Below are 18519 nucleotides of genomic sequence, written 5' to 3'. Positions count from 1 at the left end.
CAAATCCTGGAAAAAGGCCAAATTCCCATTTCCCTCCCCCTCTCCCCATTTGAACAAAATTTATGGGCTGAAAAAGAAGACATGCTCAGGTAAACCCAGACTTAYGGAACTCTGGGTTCCAGGTATTTAACTCCTCTGAAAATGCTTCTACCAGGGCATGGGAATTTTTAGTACTTGACACAGCTGCTCACAAGGAATATGGAAACTTGTGTTTGCTGAAGGTAATAAAAAACACCGTGCAGGTTACAGGTGCTTCTCTCACACCTGTTCTGCTCTCTTCAAATTAAGCTCTTGGTGATGGATATGTAATTGTGTTTGCAGATGTGTATCTGACGGGAYCTTAGAAGTGTTTGCTCAGGAACAAAAGGAGCAGCACCCAGCCCACTCCCCTTTAGTTGTGCAGGGCGAGAAAACACCGCTTCAGACTTGTCTCAGCCTTGACAGTGATGGAGATGGTTACATTACCTGCTTCGTATTCAGTGACCTCGTAGAGCCTGTGGGCCTGTGACAGTTTGGGGCGATTTTAAGAGATGCCTTTTGACTTGTAAAACGAGCATATTTGTTTGATGTGGGAATCCCTGGCAGGCACTGAGTACACAGCCTCGCGATATCCCGAGGGCAGAGACTGCCACAGCTCCAGCTGTCCTGTCAAAGGTCCCAGATGCTCAGATCCTTCTGCTCCCCTTCCTCACCCCTGTCCCACTCACTGCGCTCCTGCCAGGCCACCCCTCCTCCTCTGCCTCCATCTCACCCAACCGGCTGCTCCACGCTCCCAGCACCTCCGAGATTGTCTTTGGCTCCCTTGGGAATATCACCAGGGACTTCCAGTTTGCATGCAGAGCTGCCAGACGGCTCTCCTACCAGTCTCCATTCCCAGCCCTATACAGAGCAGGGTGCACGTGGATGGCAGCCAGGCCTGGATGGATGGGCTGGAGGGATGGACAGGAGTAGCCTAGGGCTACAAAACAGAATCTATTTTGTCAAGGCCTGTATTAAATCCTACCCCTATTTGTCTCATCATTACATTTGCCAAGCTTGACTGTGCAATCACACAAGATGTGAAGTTCCTCCAACAAATCCAGCTCCTACCTGGAGGGCTCTTTCCTTTTCCTTATAAAATGTATCAGAAATATTTTTAACTTATAAGCTGTGGCTAGCTGGTAATCCTGTCAATACATGTACCATGGATGAAGCTGTAGAAAAGATTCTGGTCTTTTCTGTAAAATCTAATTGTTTTTCAGTTAAAAAAAAACCATAATTTTTGATCACTGACCTCATTCCAAATTTGATACTGAAATGCCTTCCTCTTATTAGTTTTTATTCTGTTGCTGTGTACTGATTTAGAGCATGGGGAAAGCCTATCTTATTTGAAATATCCACTGTCACTAATGAATTCTGCATGAGATACCTGATTAAGTGTTATTTAATTTTTAATGATGTGAATAAGTATATATGAACAGTCTCCAAGGAATGCAAATTTCCATGCACAATCACTGTGCAATAAGCCATTCAGAATGAGACAGATATCTGATGTACTAAACAATTCAGATAGGTTAGATGATCAAATGTGGCGGTTCCAGCTTTAACATTCATGGTTCCCAAAGAACAGAAACAAGATTACTGTGCCTACAAAAGAAAATCTTGTATCACAAGCATCACCTGGCAACTTGATTATAGCCTCGCCTCTAAGCTGAGTATGTGTGGTGATCTCTCCTTTTGCAAAAACATTATGCCTTTTACTTCGATATTGATCTCCTTGCAAAGGATTAGCATAAAATTGTACATGCCTCTCAAAGCTTTATCATATCTTCATTGCAAAACCCACATAAGCTCTTTTCTATTATAACAAAAGAGTCTATATCACATCCTTTAATCTGTCGGCCTTCTATAGGAGAGAAAGATATGGATATGATTACAGTGGTTGAAACTCATGGTCTAGGTTGGTCCAGCTGTCTGGAAAGGGAATCTAAAGAGAATATATCTGTGCATCCTGCTTTCCTCAGTCCTTTCTCCAGAATGTTGTATTGCAGGATACATACACGTGCCTTTAAAATACCCAAGCCCCAAGTGATTGTTAATGTATATCATTAGGTGTGTACTAATGTAAAGAGTATTTTAAAGATTCTAATTTTACACTGTTTTAATAAGTGCATATTGTCAAAAAACTTTTAAACAGAATGGAATCATTTTGATGATACTCTGCCTTTCTCCACTAAGCCCAGTCTTTGCTAAGGATGCCAGAAGCAGCATTTTTTTTCCATTTGAGTGCATTCTTTGGACCTGTCTTATGACCTGGTACTATATGGTTACAGACGACTAGATAAGAGCAAAATAACAAACTATTCCAAATGTAGTAAATTAATGTGCCATGTTATTTATTGTATTATTGCATCATGTTATTGTAATGACATTGTAATGTCATGAAATTCATTTGTTGCCTTCCCTTGACATACAGTAAGGGACTCTGCTGCTTTCTATCCCCGTCATCATGCTCTGTCGCATAGGTGTCTTATCAACTTGTTTTATCCAGCAGCTGCCCTGCTTTTGGGATGAATGCCCTAATGCTGAAAATGCTCCTGTCGTATGCAATGGGGAGGTACCATTATATCAGGAAGAAAAGTGTCCAAGCATGGACACTTGAGAATTGAGTCATAGGGACCTCTGATCTGCAGAATCTGCCTTTGCAGAGGCCAAAGGCAGTAGCACGTGATGCTGGTGGTACCATTTTACTSTCACAATATAAGAAGCGTGGAAAGTAGAGTGGTGTAGTGGCCAGGCTGACTGAGGGAGGGGGCATGTTGCACTCCACCTGGTGATGGCTCTGGGCTGCTGTTTTGGGATCCTGCTTTGGTTTTTATTTCCATCTGAAATCTTCTGAGGGTTAAAACACTGAAGCATAGTGCAAAACCTAACTGCAGATCAGCAGCCCATCTGCCTGCAATGACTGAGGTCCTGGAAGCGCCACAGCTTGGGCAGCATTGCAGGGTACCCTGCTGCATGCAGGGGGAGGCCCCACACTCTGCTTTGTCCCTATGATGCTTCACAGCAAAACCCTGCAGGAAAAGGAAGGGCAAGGAAGAGCAGCACACTGAGTAAGCCTCAGCAGAGCACTGCAGCAGCCACCCCTGGGAAATACCCTGTGTGGTCTCCGAGATCCCGAGGCAAAGCCAGGTATTTGTTTCTGAAGGGAAAGTGGGTGAATCACCGCCACTAAAAACAACCTACTGCTTCTGCCCAGCCAGAGGGTTGAGGGTGGGAATAGCTGGAGCAAATCCCGTGGGATCGGATGGGATCCTCCCCTGTGTGCTTAGGAGCTGCGTCTGACTCAGACTGGAAGCAGCATAAAGATGAGAGCCTTTTTAAAAGCTGCTTTTCTAAAAGCCTTTGCACATACAGTAACAGGTAAATTCATCCATCACTCGGGCTGCCATCAAGGCACGACATGGCATGCTTCTGGGAGCAGCGGAAGGACTGAGGCCTTCCTGCTTTCAGTAATTCCTTCCTTTCAGTCTTATGCCACGCTGTCAGCTGGACAGTAAGCTGGTTGGGGAAGGGGCCCCAGGGTTGTGGCCAGCACTGCTCCAGCAGAACCATTTTCTCCACGGTGCTTGAGGCCTGGGGCTGTTCCAGGGACAGTGCTCTGCTGCCCGCTGGCACCCCCCTCGTTCTCGGGTGCGAGGCCATCCTGTGGTGCCCTTCGCATGCAGACCTGGTCCCAGAGAGCCCTGGAAATCTGCTGTTATGGTGCCACTGCACCTGGCACAGCAGCTCTGGCTCCTGGCACAAGGGCTGGTGCTCCTCAGAGGAAAACAAGCAGAGCAGCTGGTAGGAGGATGGGAAGGCCTCTATTGGCTTTTTATTTTTAGGGTTACCTTTAGTTTATTGGCAAGGAAACCGATGGAGAGTTTTGGGGACATTTGGCTGCTTCTGAAAAATGCGGCGCTGACCTTGCTCACACTTTTTCTCTGTCTTGTAATGGGAAGGAGAGAAGGGAGGTTATCTGAGAGGCAGATCTCAGGCCCTGGTCTCCCACACCTAACATCAGAGAGCCATTGTGAAACTAGATTTGTTATTGGTTACAATGTACACGCAGCTCTCAAAGCGTTCGTAATGATGCAAAACAGACAATTAATAATGAATAATTTACAAGATAGGCATCTTTCCCCTCCTGCCTRATGGGTTCTCAATCTAGTAACAAACATGCCCAGAAAAGAGGCATTTATTTAAATTAACCTAAAACCATCACTCTACCACTTCACTTACATTGATTCTTTTTCTCCAGGTTATAACTACATGTTTGGGCTATGAACGATGCCAGGCATGAACCCTAATCCTCACCATCTGAAAAATCTATGCCACAGAATAGAAACCTTGCTAACAGACTAGTAATAATAGTGCATACATTGAATTTCAGGTCCCAGTGGTAAGTGTATACGCATTAGTGCATTCCCAGACATGAGTTAAGAACCAGCCTACCTCACCCCACAGCTTGCATAGCCGGGAGACTAGAAATAGAGGAAGTAAAAGTTATCCCCTGAGAGCCAAGGAGGGCAGGACACAGCTGGGAAAGAACAGCACAACCTGCTTTTCTGGAGGAGGCACCTAACCTGTAGGCACTGGCATCCTCAGGGTATGCCAGGGGAGCTCACCTTTGAATTTGTTTGGATATAACCGCGATGTCTACTACAGATATTATTATTGTTTGATATTAGCACCAATCTGCTACTGATGAGGTGCAGTATAGCATAACCCAGGCAGCTAATGGGGATCAATAGTGGTCCAGCAGGCTGCTGACTGCACTTAGACCACTGCTGCAGTGGGGCTTTGCTAGAGCACCAGAGAGCACCGAGAGGCAGCTGAGGCAGGGGCACAGGTCCTGCTCTGCTAGAGACCTGACAACACRCAGCAATGGGCTGTGCACATAGCCATGGGCTGCAGTATCTCAAATGCTTGCAACTAAACCCTCCTGCATATGTCAATCAGAAGTCACAGATGCTCTTCTAGCTGTGTAAAGTTTTACTCTAATTGTGTCCAATGGCATATAAGCACATAGTCCCACAAGTTGCAACGTCTTTTGCTCTGGCCTATTGAATAACCTTTCCAACATCGGTTGTAGGATTTGTAAACTATGTTTTCTCTTACTGTTTTCCCTCTCAGCAAAATGAATGAGCAAGACACAGCAGCTGGGTAGAGAGGGGACAAGGATGTTTTTCAGCGTGCCAACAAGTGCCTCGAGAGCTAGTCACAATACCCTTTCATCATTTTTATTTAGCACTCAGCAAATGCAGAGCCATTTATTGTCTATTGAATATTCTGTAGAGCTCTGCTTTTGCTGAGTTGTATATGGAACTGAGCCAAAAGGAGAAGAAATAATTAACAGTCTGCCCTGTCCATATGCTTAAAATACTCTATAAAATGAAAACAGTCCTGTGGAGAGTTCTCTGCATTAAAGCTTTCCCATAATGTAGAGTTGGAATATTTTCTCTGTTCCTTAGGGAAAGACTCAGGACAATATTTGAAAAACCACAGTTAATATTGTTTTTAAGAGTTCTTTCTTTCTTTTCAATGTTTCAATTCATTATTCATATCCCTGTATAAAAATAGAATTAAGTTTTAGAGTGTATTAAAACTATTTCAGATGTTCAGAATTTATTACAATACTAGGGGAGAACTGAAATAATTTTAGAGTCTAATGATACAACCTAGTAAACAGGATCATGCATTTTCAAGTTCGCATTTCGCCTGAAACACTATGGTTTAGATCCATTTATTTAAAATAGATACCCCCAGAACCCAAACCCATTTGAAGCAACTTCAGGATTTTAACTTTCTCAAGAAAGAAATAAGATACAAAAATCTGTTAATAGGAGGAGTCCTTGTATGACAAGTGAAGAATTCATGTCAATCCCTGTTGATGTGAAGTGCAGTGTTCCTCTGTGAATGCTGAATATTCCTGCTTAAGCAACTAATTCTAGTGTGTTTCCCTAGGAATCAAGATAATAGCTCCTCTGCTCCCATCAGAGACTCATGCAATTGTTGTGTGGTGAATCACCAGTGCAAAGCAAACAAGATCCCAGAGGAATCAGGCAGCAAAAGACCTTCACCTCACTGAGGAATCGTGAAAGGGTTCAGATGTGGTTACCTGTAGCATTCTCCAAAGATTTTGACAATGGTCAAGTCAAGCCTTCTAGTTTACCTTTAGGGGCCACTCGCTGCCAGGCTGTCACCTATTTGTCATCCCTCTTCCCATGCTAGGAAAATTTTCACATAAAAGAACTTGACAAATAAAGGGTTTTTTTTTTTTTTTTTTTTTTTTTTTTTTTTTTGGCAACAATAAAGGCCCCACACAAAAGCCAAACTTTCCTCTTACTGCTGGTGCTACCCACGCCCCGTGTCAGGAGGCTATCAAAGTTAAATTGACTTGATCAGTCAGGTTAGATCCTACGGTCAGCAATCCAGCAAACTTTGACTGTTATCTTCCCAGTAATCCTGGCAGAAAAGCTAAGGGCTGAGGAACATGAAGGCCAACTAGCAGTTCTGCTCTTAGGCACAACCCTTTGAACTCATGTTCGGGTCCACTGGCAGTAGAAGAGGGAGATTTCACTGAGACAACTCACATTGCACCTGCAGATTTTAATCTCTTCAATCATTAGCTAGCACCTTGGATTGCAAATACTTAAAGTCGATATGTAGCCAGCTGGGTTAACTGGATAAGGGTCAAATATGTCTTGTGGAATCCCAAACATCCATTTGAACAGACATTGTTGGACTTCAGATCAGTTGTCGTAAATGCAAAGCCAGGTATTAGCTCCCCAAAGGATCGGGGAGGATTATAACATTAGCCATCTCCTGGTTCTCCAGTCTCTGAAACTCTTTTATTTTTTCCATGATCTCTTTTCCTACAGCTGAGACAGGTATAGCAGATTTGCACAGGGCTACCATTTATTGGTCACCCATTCACAGATCACAGATAGAACTGCCTTGCTAGGCAAGGGATGAGGGGCAAAAAGTCCTTCTGGAAATAAAAAGAAAACTTTGGGTCTCTAGGGCAGTAAAAAGTGAAACCTTTTCATGAGGTGGGCAACAGGGGTGTCAAAGCCTTCCCCTAAGCATGCACAAAGAGGTGACCTACTCTATAGCCTTAAGGGAGCCAATACTTWTATCTTGCCATACTGCCCCTGCTCAGTCTGTGTTCTCTAGATCACCAAGATCTGCTGCTAAGACCTGTTCTCCTCCAGTGGCAGAATATAGTGGCATAACATAGATTTCACCTTTCCTTTATTTCCTTGCTAACTGAAAGGTCAAAACAAATTCAATTACAGAACTATGCGGGGATTTCAGTAATTAAAAGCTTGTGAGCTGGTGTAAAAGCTAATCATAAGAATAAATAGTTACCCAGTAACTACATTACAGTAAAGTAAGAGCCATATATACTGTATAATATAATAGCAGCTTAGGGAACCAAAAATGCAGAGAAATCATAAGTCATAGCTGAGTCACAGGAGAGAACCCACGTTGCTATCATGGAGCAGGCTCGGGAGCCAGCCAGAAAGCTGAGTTCTGGGCACAGATGACATCCTGACATCCTCCTCAAATTAAACGACACAAACACCCTTAGGTTGTGTCTGGCCTCTGCATATACATAGCCTCCATTTCCCAACTGACCAGCTGAAGGGGGAGAGGGAAGCACAGCAGTGGGAATGAGTAGGCTGCAAGACTATCCTGTAACAACCAGCCTGCACTCTAATGAGGTTGCAAGCCCTGCAGCAAGCAGCTTGCTCCAGGAATCAGACTGCTAGATAGTGTCAGCCTGGCTGAATTGCACTTTTCCTGCAGAAACAAGGAGGGAGGCAGGGAAGTAAGAAAACTCCTTGTCAGATCAGTAATGGCATCTAAATCATCCTATCCTGAACTTGACCAGAGGGGAGAAACCAACAGGCGTCTCCTGATACTAAAGTAGGAATGTCCTGAAGAACAAGTTACACCTCTCCTCTTTTCCCATGCAGAATGGGGTAGAATAGAGAAGAACTGTTTGGAGATCCTAAATGTTTTCCTAGCACCTTTGTTACTGTTGAAGGTGATATGTAGTCATTCCTTCAGACTGCAGAATTACAGAAGAAAATGGGGCAGGATGGCAGTCAGAGGGCACACAAGCACCACAACGTAGAACCAGCCACTCCAACCTTTTAGGACTAAAACTGATCTAAGACGTGAATATAAACTGGATAAKAATAGGAAGTAATCTACAGAGAAGTATGAAATAATGCTTCACAGATCTGGAAATCTGTCTCACAGATTAAATAACCAGTTCCTAGGTTTTAAACGAAATCCCAGAGCCTCTGGTAAGTGGGTGAATTTGTGCATCTTGTAGATAACTAATGAGCATTAGTCACAAAAAGATTTTTAGTGATGGTGAAATCAGTCTAAAAGTAAGCAAAGGAAAAATATACTTGCAAGGTATTAAAATAACTCCAACCTTGTTATTTAAAAAAAGGAAATACACCTTGTTTAAGTTAAATGTTTGTAGCTCTCTGTTGATGCATTTTCTACTGACGCTTCAGGGCAGTTAATCTGAAGAAYGGGTAAAACGATCCAATATTTTTCAGTTTTAATGTATTACATTTAGTACTGTCCTTCACCACTTCATAATTAGGGGGAAGAGATGAAAGGCTGACCCTTTAGCTGAGGCATTTCAGGATCGCTAGTGTCTGAACACATCTACTTTACCTATTGTGCACTTTTCTCCATAATACTAAATAAAATAATTTATTAAAACTAATTTTTCTCTATTGCAAGGATCTTTTTAGAAACAAACACCACATTGTAAAACATACCATGTCTTCCATGTCATGAAAATATAAACCATGAGAAAAAATGCATCTATAAGCAATATGAAGAAATGTTTACACACAGCTTATTGATAGAAAAGAACTAAGTTTGCTGAAGMAGTTCATATTTTGGACAGCAAACTCACTCCCCACCCCAACTGAACATTCACCCTATAACCTTCACCCTGATAGTCCTCAAAATGATCTAAAGTACGAGTTCCATGTTGGTATCTACACACCTCCTTAAAGTTACTGTCTTTTGGGAGGAAAGGAGCAGCAAGGTCACCATGTCAGTAAACTATTATTTCCCACTAATTTAAAATCTTCTGAGTTCATGGATCCAGGAGTTCTGATCACTATCTGGACTCTTTTTTGAACCATTAAATCACTGCATGGCCCAATTCAGCAGGATGCTTAATCACAGAGCCTGAAAGAAAGAAGCCTATCATACTGTTATGCCATTTAGGCTACTATACAAACWGAAATAAAGCACGTATAACTTAATGTGTGCATTAAATATTCTGTGTAAGTACACAAAATTACAATCTTAAGTGTTCTATAATGAAATCATAACCGCTCCCTGCAATAAACTTGGCATAAATCTTCCTGCTTTCTCAAAGACAGAGCAATAGATTCCTCTGAAATCTGTTCCATGTAAGAAAAAAAAMCATCATGAAATATAGAAAAAAAAAGCAAAAATTTAAGTCAGATTGGACATACTAATATTTTCATGTTCCTGGAAATCAGGTTTTCAAATCGGTTACTATTTCAGGATTATTCTCCATATCATTCCTGTGTTCCTGTGTGGGGATTGTTTGGTAGATCTTGCAATACTCATCATCCTTACAAGTTATGACTTCTTTCCCATCTATTGATATGTGTAGGATTATGACTTTTTCCTAACCTCTTGAAATTTTGACCAATGCCTTCATTTCTTTCTGCATGAAAGCCAGAAAAGTCTACATAGCATTCAGAATGCCAGAAATATCTGATGTTGGCTTTCTTCATAAATCACATGATGTGCAGTGGGCAGCCTTTAAAGACGCTGGACACCAAGAAACCAACAATGAGCTTTTGTAGGTCTTTTTACAGCATGTACCTTATCTTGAATTGTCTTGGTGACTTCTGCTCCTTGCAGGAAGCACGAGAAAAAATATTTTCAGCTTGTCACCAAGTCCATGGTTTGCATTTCCATGGGTATTATATTTAAACAACTCACCTGTTGCACTGGTCAGATCCCAGACCTGAGCACGGTGCAGCAGAGTGCCAATGTTCTGCATTCACCTGTGGCCTCTTGGCAGCTGTGAGCATGGTGCTCCTGAAAAAGTGCACACCATGACAGCTGTTCAGGTGCCTAGGGTCCACATGATAACAWGCTTAGCCCCGTCTCTACTGGGTCCCTCTGGTAGGTCCTGAAAATCATGCTGCTCTCTGTTTGCACCAGTGCCAGAGTACAAATCCAAAAGGCAGTCAGGAGAGTCTCAGCCACAGCTGGACTCAAACCTGTGCTTACCTGGCAGTTTAGACAGGCTCAGGGATGAGTGGTAAGTGCTCTCATTTGCCATTGTCTTTTCTCTCAGCTTTATTGGTCCTGTTTGTTTAATGTGAAAGAGTGCAGAGGGACCACAGTCTTTTATTAGGCCTGTTTACTGCTGCAATGCCCCCTGGTCTTGGTGTGGCCTTGGGGGCTCAGAGAAAGTTTCCCTGTCAACTCTTTCTTCCTCTGTTTGCACTTGTAGGCGATTGAGGCCTGTGAGCCAGCAGGGCCTAAGGGCCATGTTTCCGCTGGGCCCCCCAAGGCGCAGAAGGGCTGGAGCCTTGCTTCCTGGGCAGGCTCATTGGTTTTCAACATCTGCTGGCCAGGAAGCCTACCAAACTGCCTACCAAACTCCCCCAAACTTGCCCTTTGTCCCTGCTGGGACACAGCCTGGGGGTAACAGGCCCTTATGTTCTCTCAGTTATTRCTGGTTTAAGAACAAAGCCAGAGAAGTGTGGTTTTGGCTGAGAGGGATAATATGCAAAGGATCTATGCCTGAAGCATTAGGCTGTTATTGCTTCTGTATTAATATTGAGAATGGGGAGGAGGGAAGGCAAAGACCAAGGCTGGTAAAACAGAGCCAGAGCCATGTGAAGAGGACAGAGTGGATTTATTGTGYTAGATACTGACAGCAGTGATGCTGCTCTTTCATTTGTAGCATCTGTGTTTTTCTGATTAGCAGAGTCAAGTGTAACACTTAGTAGGAAAGCTTGACATTAAGCTAAGAGCACCAGAAACTGAATTGCTGGTTAATTACAAGAAAACTCARGCCTTGATATTTTAAGATTGTCTGCAACTCAACTTTTGGGCCAAATCCCAATACTTTTTGAAAATCGATTCCCCATTCTGAATCTGAAACTTACTACCCTAATGATATCATGGAGCATGTATGAAGCATTTTATTCATCCCATGGTTCCTACTGAAATTTTCCAGTTTTTCATAGTCCTGCATGCAATTCTCCTCCATCTGTGGAATGTCAATGTAGCAATAGCCCTAAGGAGAAAGCATTAATTTAAAAACAAAAACACAGAGACCATAGAGAGTTGCATAGAGAGTTGCATAGAGATCTTTAACTGTGTCTTTATGCTAATGGCTAACAGAAGCAAGTGAAATTGCTGCAATGTTTAGCTGTATTCTGACAATGTTATGTCAGAGACACACTTCATTCACTTAAAAACAAAAGAGGAGCAAGTTTATGGCACTTGAAAATATTTGTTAGTTCAGGCAGAATATGACCCAGCTAATCTGATTTGAAAGAAGAAAAAACTGAGCCATCATTTCAGCATTCAGACCTCACCAATTAGTTTTAAACTGAACTGCAGCTAAGTTGCAGTTTTGAAAGCAAAAGAAAAAAAAAGTCTGAAAAGGGAAGAAAATTGCCTGGCTTAGCTTCAGATTTTTTCTCCAGTTTTTTTATTTCAGATATGGACCTGAGGAGGATGGGATTCAATTACTCAGACAGCCAAAGAGAAATCACTGTTAGTTGTGACCTGAAACTACTGTGATCCAACTGAGTGACATCTATTACTTGGTGTAGGCTTCTAGAGAGCAATTTTTAGCTCTAGGAGAGAAGCTGTCTGCATTTCACTTTAGATCCTCAGAAGTGCCCAGGCAAGAGAGAACTGTTGAAGGCCAACCTAAACACTTTTTAGGGGCAAAGTGTTTAGAAGTGACCAAAGAACTGCATTCCTCACTGGCAATAGGACTGTAGTCAATGGCAGCTCAGGCTACTTCCCTCTCAGGCCATGTATAGGAGGCTAGGAGGGACTAGCTCCATGGRCTGAGGACTAATTGTCTTCTAGATGCATTCAGGATTCCCCTCCACATTTTCAAACCCCACATGTGTGCTGAAGAGGTGGATCAGTACCACCATGTGCTTATCATCTGCAGGAAAACAAGGACACCTTCTCAGGAGGTGTGCCAAGAGCAGCAAGCTCTTTCTATCAATGCCAAAACACAGCTACACTTCAGGCCATGTTGGTTTGTGCATCCAAAATCTCTCTTACCCCTACAACCAGAACAAAGCATCTTTAATAAACTTAATAAATGTAATAAACTTAAACTTAACAGAACCCTGGTTAGTGGGAGAAGAGGGGAAACAGGAAAAGTTGAATCCAGGTCTGATAGTGCAAAGTGATTTAACTTACTGAAACCATTGAGAAGGATTTCAACTTGGTTTCATTGGAAAAGGATGTGAAATTGATTTCATGGCGTGCACTTCTGTCTGTCTGTCTGTCTATTCACTACCCATCCTCCTCCCAAAACATAGTAGCCTATGGGACTATCTTAAATCTTCCAAAGGGAGTAATGGTCTCAAAGTTGTTCTTTAAGTCTGTAAGAATCAGCAGCAAGGTAGAGATAGGCTGAAACTAGACTTCATTTGTTCTGCTGCTCACAGAATAGCTTTTGATAGTGTAAATGTGTTAAATGTGTTTAATTCTTTAGCGCCTCTGCCCTGGAGATTTGCATTTAAAAGAGGAAGGGGAGCTTGCAAATTCAAATATGTAGTTAGGTCCCCTTAATTTTCTAATTTCAAATATCAAACAAGGTAAAAACACAATACTGCAGGCATAGAAGTAACCAAACCTTAAACCTCTTCATTTCAAAAACAGAGAATTTTGTTGTTTTTGTTATAACCATCACTGGAAAGCCTATGTTTTAATCCAAAAGAGAAGCAGGGAACTGTATCCAAGGAAGCCTGTAAGTGGCTTGCTGACACATGGGATTAACATAAAGAATTATCACACAATGCACTATACTTAGAGGCAGAGAGATTAATTGCTGAAGGCCAGATGGGAACAGTAGGGGTAAATACTGCCTTTTGTTGCAGAGACAGAGTGAGGGCTGAGCATGCAAAGCTGTGGTGACCAAGCTGAGAGTGTGAGCGCTCTTGGGGATTGGCCTTCACAGGGCAGATGCAGACAGAGCAGCTGAGGAGAAACTTATCCTTAAAGAAGTGGTGTGTGAGTGTCCAGTCAGTCATCTGCAAAGGCCTATGTGGAGTGGTCACAGTTTGCCCCTGTCTCCTGTATACCTCTCCAAGATGATGCCACGTGGCTTCTGACATTTGTTCTCTCTCTGCCAGTTTAGGACTTGGCCTAATTCTTTCTGAAAATTGTGGGAAGGGAATCAAACGTTTAACTAGTTTATGAAGATCCTGCAAGTATTAAACCTTATTTGGTAAGAAGTTAAACACAAAAAAAAGCTGACCGGGATAACTAATGTAATGCATTGAGTTTCACATTATCACTTTAAGAGTTTTTACTAGTAAAGGTCCCTACAGTTTAATATRGATCTGGAAATGGTTGCTTATCTGTTATTGCATATGCCTAAACAAACCTGCTTCAGGGGATTTCATCTTCCAAGTGTCTTTGGTGCAACATTTTTRTTCTGACCTTTAAAACTGAATTGGCAAAACTGCTGACAATAAGGCTAATTTACAGGAAAACGATTCAGTATCACACAAAAAATTTAGACATGTTTTCCTCTATAATTTCAGCATTCATGCATTTCAGCTGATTTACTATCAAAAACAGYGTCTGGGCCCTGGTCCAAGAAGTGCTGTATCATTTCTCTATTATGGTGGCACCTTGCTGGTTGATTTCAAAAAAGAAAAAAAGTATTTATTGAACACATCTTAAGAAAAACAAACACTATTCTTCAATTTACTATAATTTCACATGAACATATTAAGGTACAGTGCTCTGGAGCAGCCATAATGTTGAGCAGTGCTTGGTATAGATTAGAGAGTGGAACAGAACAGCTCACTTCCTGGAAGGAGCAGGAAATGCCGCTGTTATTGACATTTACCCTTCACCTCATCAAAGGCACTAATGGATTTTAAGCCCTCCTCACCCACTTCTGAAATAGCCATATATTTTTTCTCCAGTATAGCCCCTGAGTCTYAAAGTTTCAGGAATGCCAGACAGGAGTGTCTATTCTACAGCAAATCTGCATTTCTAGCTTTGTGTTTTAATAATAAATGTGTTTATCTATTCTTTTACCAGCACAAATCAGCATTCATTTGCTGATACCTCCAAATCTCTAGTTTCACTGATCATACCTAGACTGGGAAGTACCCATATTTAATTCAATGGAGATCTTTAATTCAGCCCATAGTTTGTTGTAAAATATACCATAGTTGTCAATGCACTAAGGATAAAGGGACTTGCTCGACTTTTTTTTGCTTGGTTAACACACAGTARTTTCTATAGCCAGGGGCACTCAAAGGTAACACCATATCTATCTGTCTTGAACTGGGGAAGTCCAAATCACCATCTGTTTCTAACTGTGAACAGTCTAAAAGACTACAAACTGAGTTTCCTAATGCAATGCAGGAGAGAATAATGCAGCCCAGACTGCTTGATGCTATTTACAGTGGGCTGCAGTCATCCAGGGAGAAATGATAAGGTCCTGGTGTCTCAATGGGCTGTGAATGCAGGTGGCAGCCATGTGAATCCAAGCACAATCCCYGTTATCCTGACCATTGACAACAAAAGCCTGACAAAAAGAAGAGACGGTTCATGTTATAAACACATAATTCTAACGGGAAGGTGGAGAGCTCACAGTCTGATTTTGTTCTKAAAGGGCAAAATCTACTTAAGAAGGATATCAAGATCTCAAAAGATATCTAATGCCTGCCCATCTAAACCTGAGCCTGAACAGGAATCAAAAAGGTCTAAGCTACATGTCATCAGGAATTTTCCAAATTGACTCTTCAAACCTGAAAATGATTTGCAGTATTTACTCAGTTTTGAGGAAGTTCTGTTGACAAAACCCAGCTCTGATAGGTTTCCTGCTACTTTATGGTTGATGAAGAAGCCATGTAGAACACCTGGTTTTGTGGGACACCACCACATAAATGTCTAATTAAAGACTTCTACAGCTGCCCTGTGGATTTTTGGGAAACTGTTGAGGAACCTGGAAATCCTTGCAGCACCAGCTCAGGCTAGGGTTTTCAGAGATTCAGATAGTTCCTCAGACTGATTTTTTGATTTTGGGTGGTGCGAATCTCCAATGTGAGTGCCACACAGAAATTAGCAGAAACATCAGGRAAGCATTTCCCTTCGGAGAAAAAAGAGATTCTAGAGCTTACTCTCTGAGGGAAATTCTGAAGTTTGCTACGTTTGTTTGAGATGTAGAAATACTTAAGCTCTCCATGAAAGTAATTTTGACAGGGTCTGATTTATCACCTTCACACTCAGRAGAGCCAAGTTCCTGAGACACAGCAGATATTATTGCAATTATCTGCATGACCTTCCGCTAGTCATATCTCATGTTGCTGTGTGGTGTGCATGAGAGAAAGGAGAGTTATTATGTGGGTAAACACTCGTTTTCATCCTTGCTTTCATTCCAACCCCCTGCATAATCGTAGCAAGATAACTTTCATAGAAGTACAAGCCCATACTTTTTTTGAAACTTTCTGAAGAACATGTAAGGAATGARAATATTGAATCTAAGCAGCTGGAGGGACTACTCCCTTTCATTTTCCTGTTAACTGTTAAGTTTCTGCAGAGACAGGTGTCATGCTGCTTTCAATATACACGTCTCATTTCTACTCCATGCTTAAATGTATTCTCATAGACATCAGGGAAAGATATCAATCTTACTCAGTATATTAATATATACTTCCATTTTCTGTATCTGATTCTTTATTGCTGTAGAGAAATTCACATAGTGGACATGTATTAGAATTTAAACTCAAAAAAAAAAAAAGAGAGAGACTCAAAGATGGTTAAATATATATATATATATATACACACATATATGTATATATATACTTGCCAAATAATTTATATGTTGGTTATAAGCTATTGTGAAACTGTTCCCATTGCTTTTGAGCCAGGCAAGAACAGRCTCTAGATCAAGAGATGTGCTGAGTAACAGTAAGGATTTGAAMATTTTGCAGGGGCAAGCATGAGAGAGAATTGAAAAGATTAGAGGCTTAAAAGTCAAATGCCAGAACTTTTTTCTGAACTTCTTATACACTATACAGTGCAATATCATGGTAAAAGAAAAGGTGGCTAAGCTGGGCTGGCTTCCTACCCATTACCAGCAGGACCTAGGAAGTACTGAGGAGGATCAGAAGACAAAGGCTTATCTTTGTGACACTCTCATTGGGAGCAAAAWGTGGTGAAGAGCACAAGAAATACTGATGCACTGGATAAATACATACATGCTGGTGAAGGGCTATAGAAGCTGTCCACCTGAACAAATATATTTTTGTTATTATTCACAAAGCAAAGAGAGAGCATGAAGAGCTGATCAGGAAATTCAGTGCAGTTTGTTCAACAGCAATCATAAAAACAAAAGTTCTCTGACAGATTCAATGAAGATAAAAGAAGGCTGAAACAAAAAATTCACCCTTAGATGTGGGAATGCCAAGCTCCAGCCCTTATAAGCCTATGACTTATGTGTGCTCGTCCTATGTACCCAGCTGATGCCCTAGCCTGCAAGCTGCTGCTCCAKCCAGGGAAGAGAGATATCTGGAGAGGTTTTCATTTAAAACCAAGAAGCCGGATGTTGCACTGTTGCTAGGACAGGGTCATTTTTCTAGCCTGGCTTTTGCATGTTATACAATAACACTGGACACAACCTCTTGTTGTCACTGAGTCCCACGGAGAGGCTTACAGCCACTCTGTCAGGTCACAGAAAAGGGTGATCATAGTTTACATGCTGATGTGCAGGAAAGCACACAAAGAAGTGGGGTAGAAGTGAGGTGGAATCGCTGTGTGCTGGAGAGATGCTCAAAAACTGTTCCATTCTTGGAAAGTGGCACAGAGCAGCAGAAGAAAAAGCCTTGGGCAGGGAAAGGAAAAAGAAGAACGAAGCACTGAGACTCTTCCTAAGAGGCTCTTACTATTAACTATCATAAGGAGAGCAATATTTATAAGTCATCATATTGTATCTAACTAAGCAGTTTCGCCTTCCCTCCCCATTTGCTATCTGCTCAAGCTTATACCTTTAAAGTACACTGATTTTATACAGTCTGTATACAGCTTTAACAAATAAGCAGAGTCATCTCCAACAGAGGRTACAAAAGGATAATACTAGCACAGTCAGATATTCCATAGTGCAAGAAATCATAAATAAAGCTAGATAGCCTGCAAGTCTTCTCTGGGAGAGCRCAGTGCCAGAAAGGGGAGCTTGGTGCTTTTATCTCATAGGAGTGCCACTCATGTGGAGTGTGTGGTAAAGGACTCRTCAGGATGTTAACTTTGCTAGCACCACAAGGGACAACTGACAGTGAACTCATGAAATAGGCAAGAGGTAGGTTCTCAAAGCCTATGACGGACAGGAGTAGAGCTAAATCCCATCTTCTGCTGTGATGCAGCAAAAAGGCTGTGCCATGGCTCCATGCTAGAGGAATGAGGAAAGACTCATTCCCTTCCTCATACTGCCCTCAGTTTCCTTTCATTTTACAAAGCAGGAACAAGGCAATGTTTGGTCCAGAGTAGAATGACTAGAGAAAAGTAATAACAACTTCAGAAGAAGTACTGAACAAAGAACTAAGCAACTCCCATTGCCTCACATGCCTAGCTACATATGAAGACAGGATGAGTTGTTTTCAGTCAGCTACATATTTATGGGAACAGTCATATGCCCCTCCATCTAGCCTTGACACTGGCAGGTAAATGCACTTGATCTGATCTAAAAACAAAAAACAAAACCAAAAAAGTGAAATAAAATGTCGCAAACTTACATTGTTGCAGGACTTAACTAGGACAGAAGTACACTAACTTCCTGCTTTACATGGTAAGGGTGGAACAGGAAAGCTGATGCTCTGTCAGGAATAGCACAAATAAACATTTRTTTCAAAATAAATAGGTAACTCTCTAGTCTCTGAAGACAGTATATTGCTTTCCTTCCTGCAAAGATTGATGGAGTAAGGAATTATTCTTAGAAACTTAATTCAAGGTAAAAATAATCACAATCTTTCTAGAAAACTTAAGGAAAGTGTGTTTAATATTTTATTTAAACTGGTCTCTGAAAAATTCATCAAAACTATTCCAAGACYGTATAAGCAAATTACTCCACCACCCTTAACCTAGGGGAAGGGTCATATCTGTCATATAGTCTGTGCAAATGTTCAGAGTTAAGTTCAGTGGTTCTGACCTTGCCTTGTGATTCTTATTGCTGTCAATGGAAGTTTA

The sequence above is a fragment of the Nothoprocta perdicaria genome, unplaced genomic scaffold (assembly GCF_003342845.1).
Source record: "Nothoprocta perdicaria isolate Ctin4 unplaced genomic scaffold, notPer1 scaffold_197, whole genome shotgun sequence".
Taxonomy (NCBI): Eukaryota; Metazoa; Chordata; class Aves; order Tinamiformes; family Tinamidae; genus Nothoprocta; species Nothoprocta perdicaria.
This window is presented reverse-complemented; position numbering follows the sequence as displayed.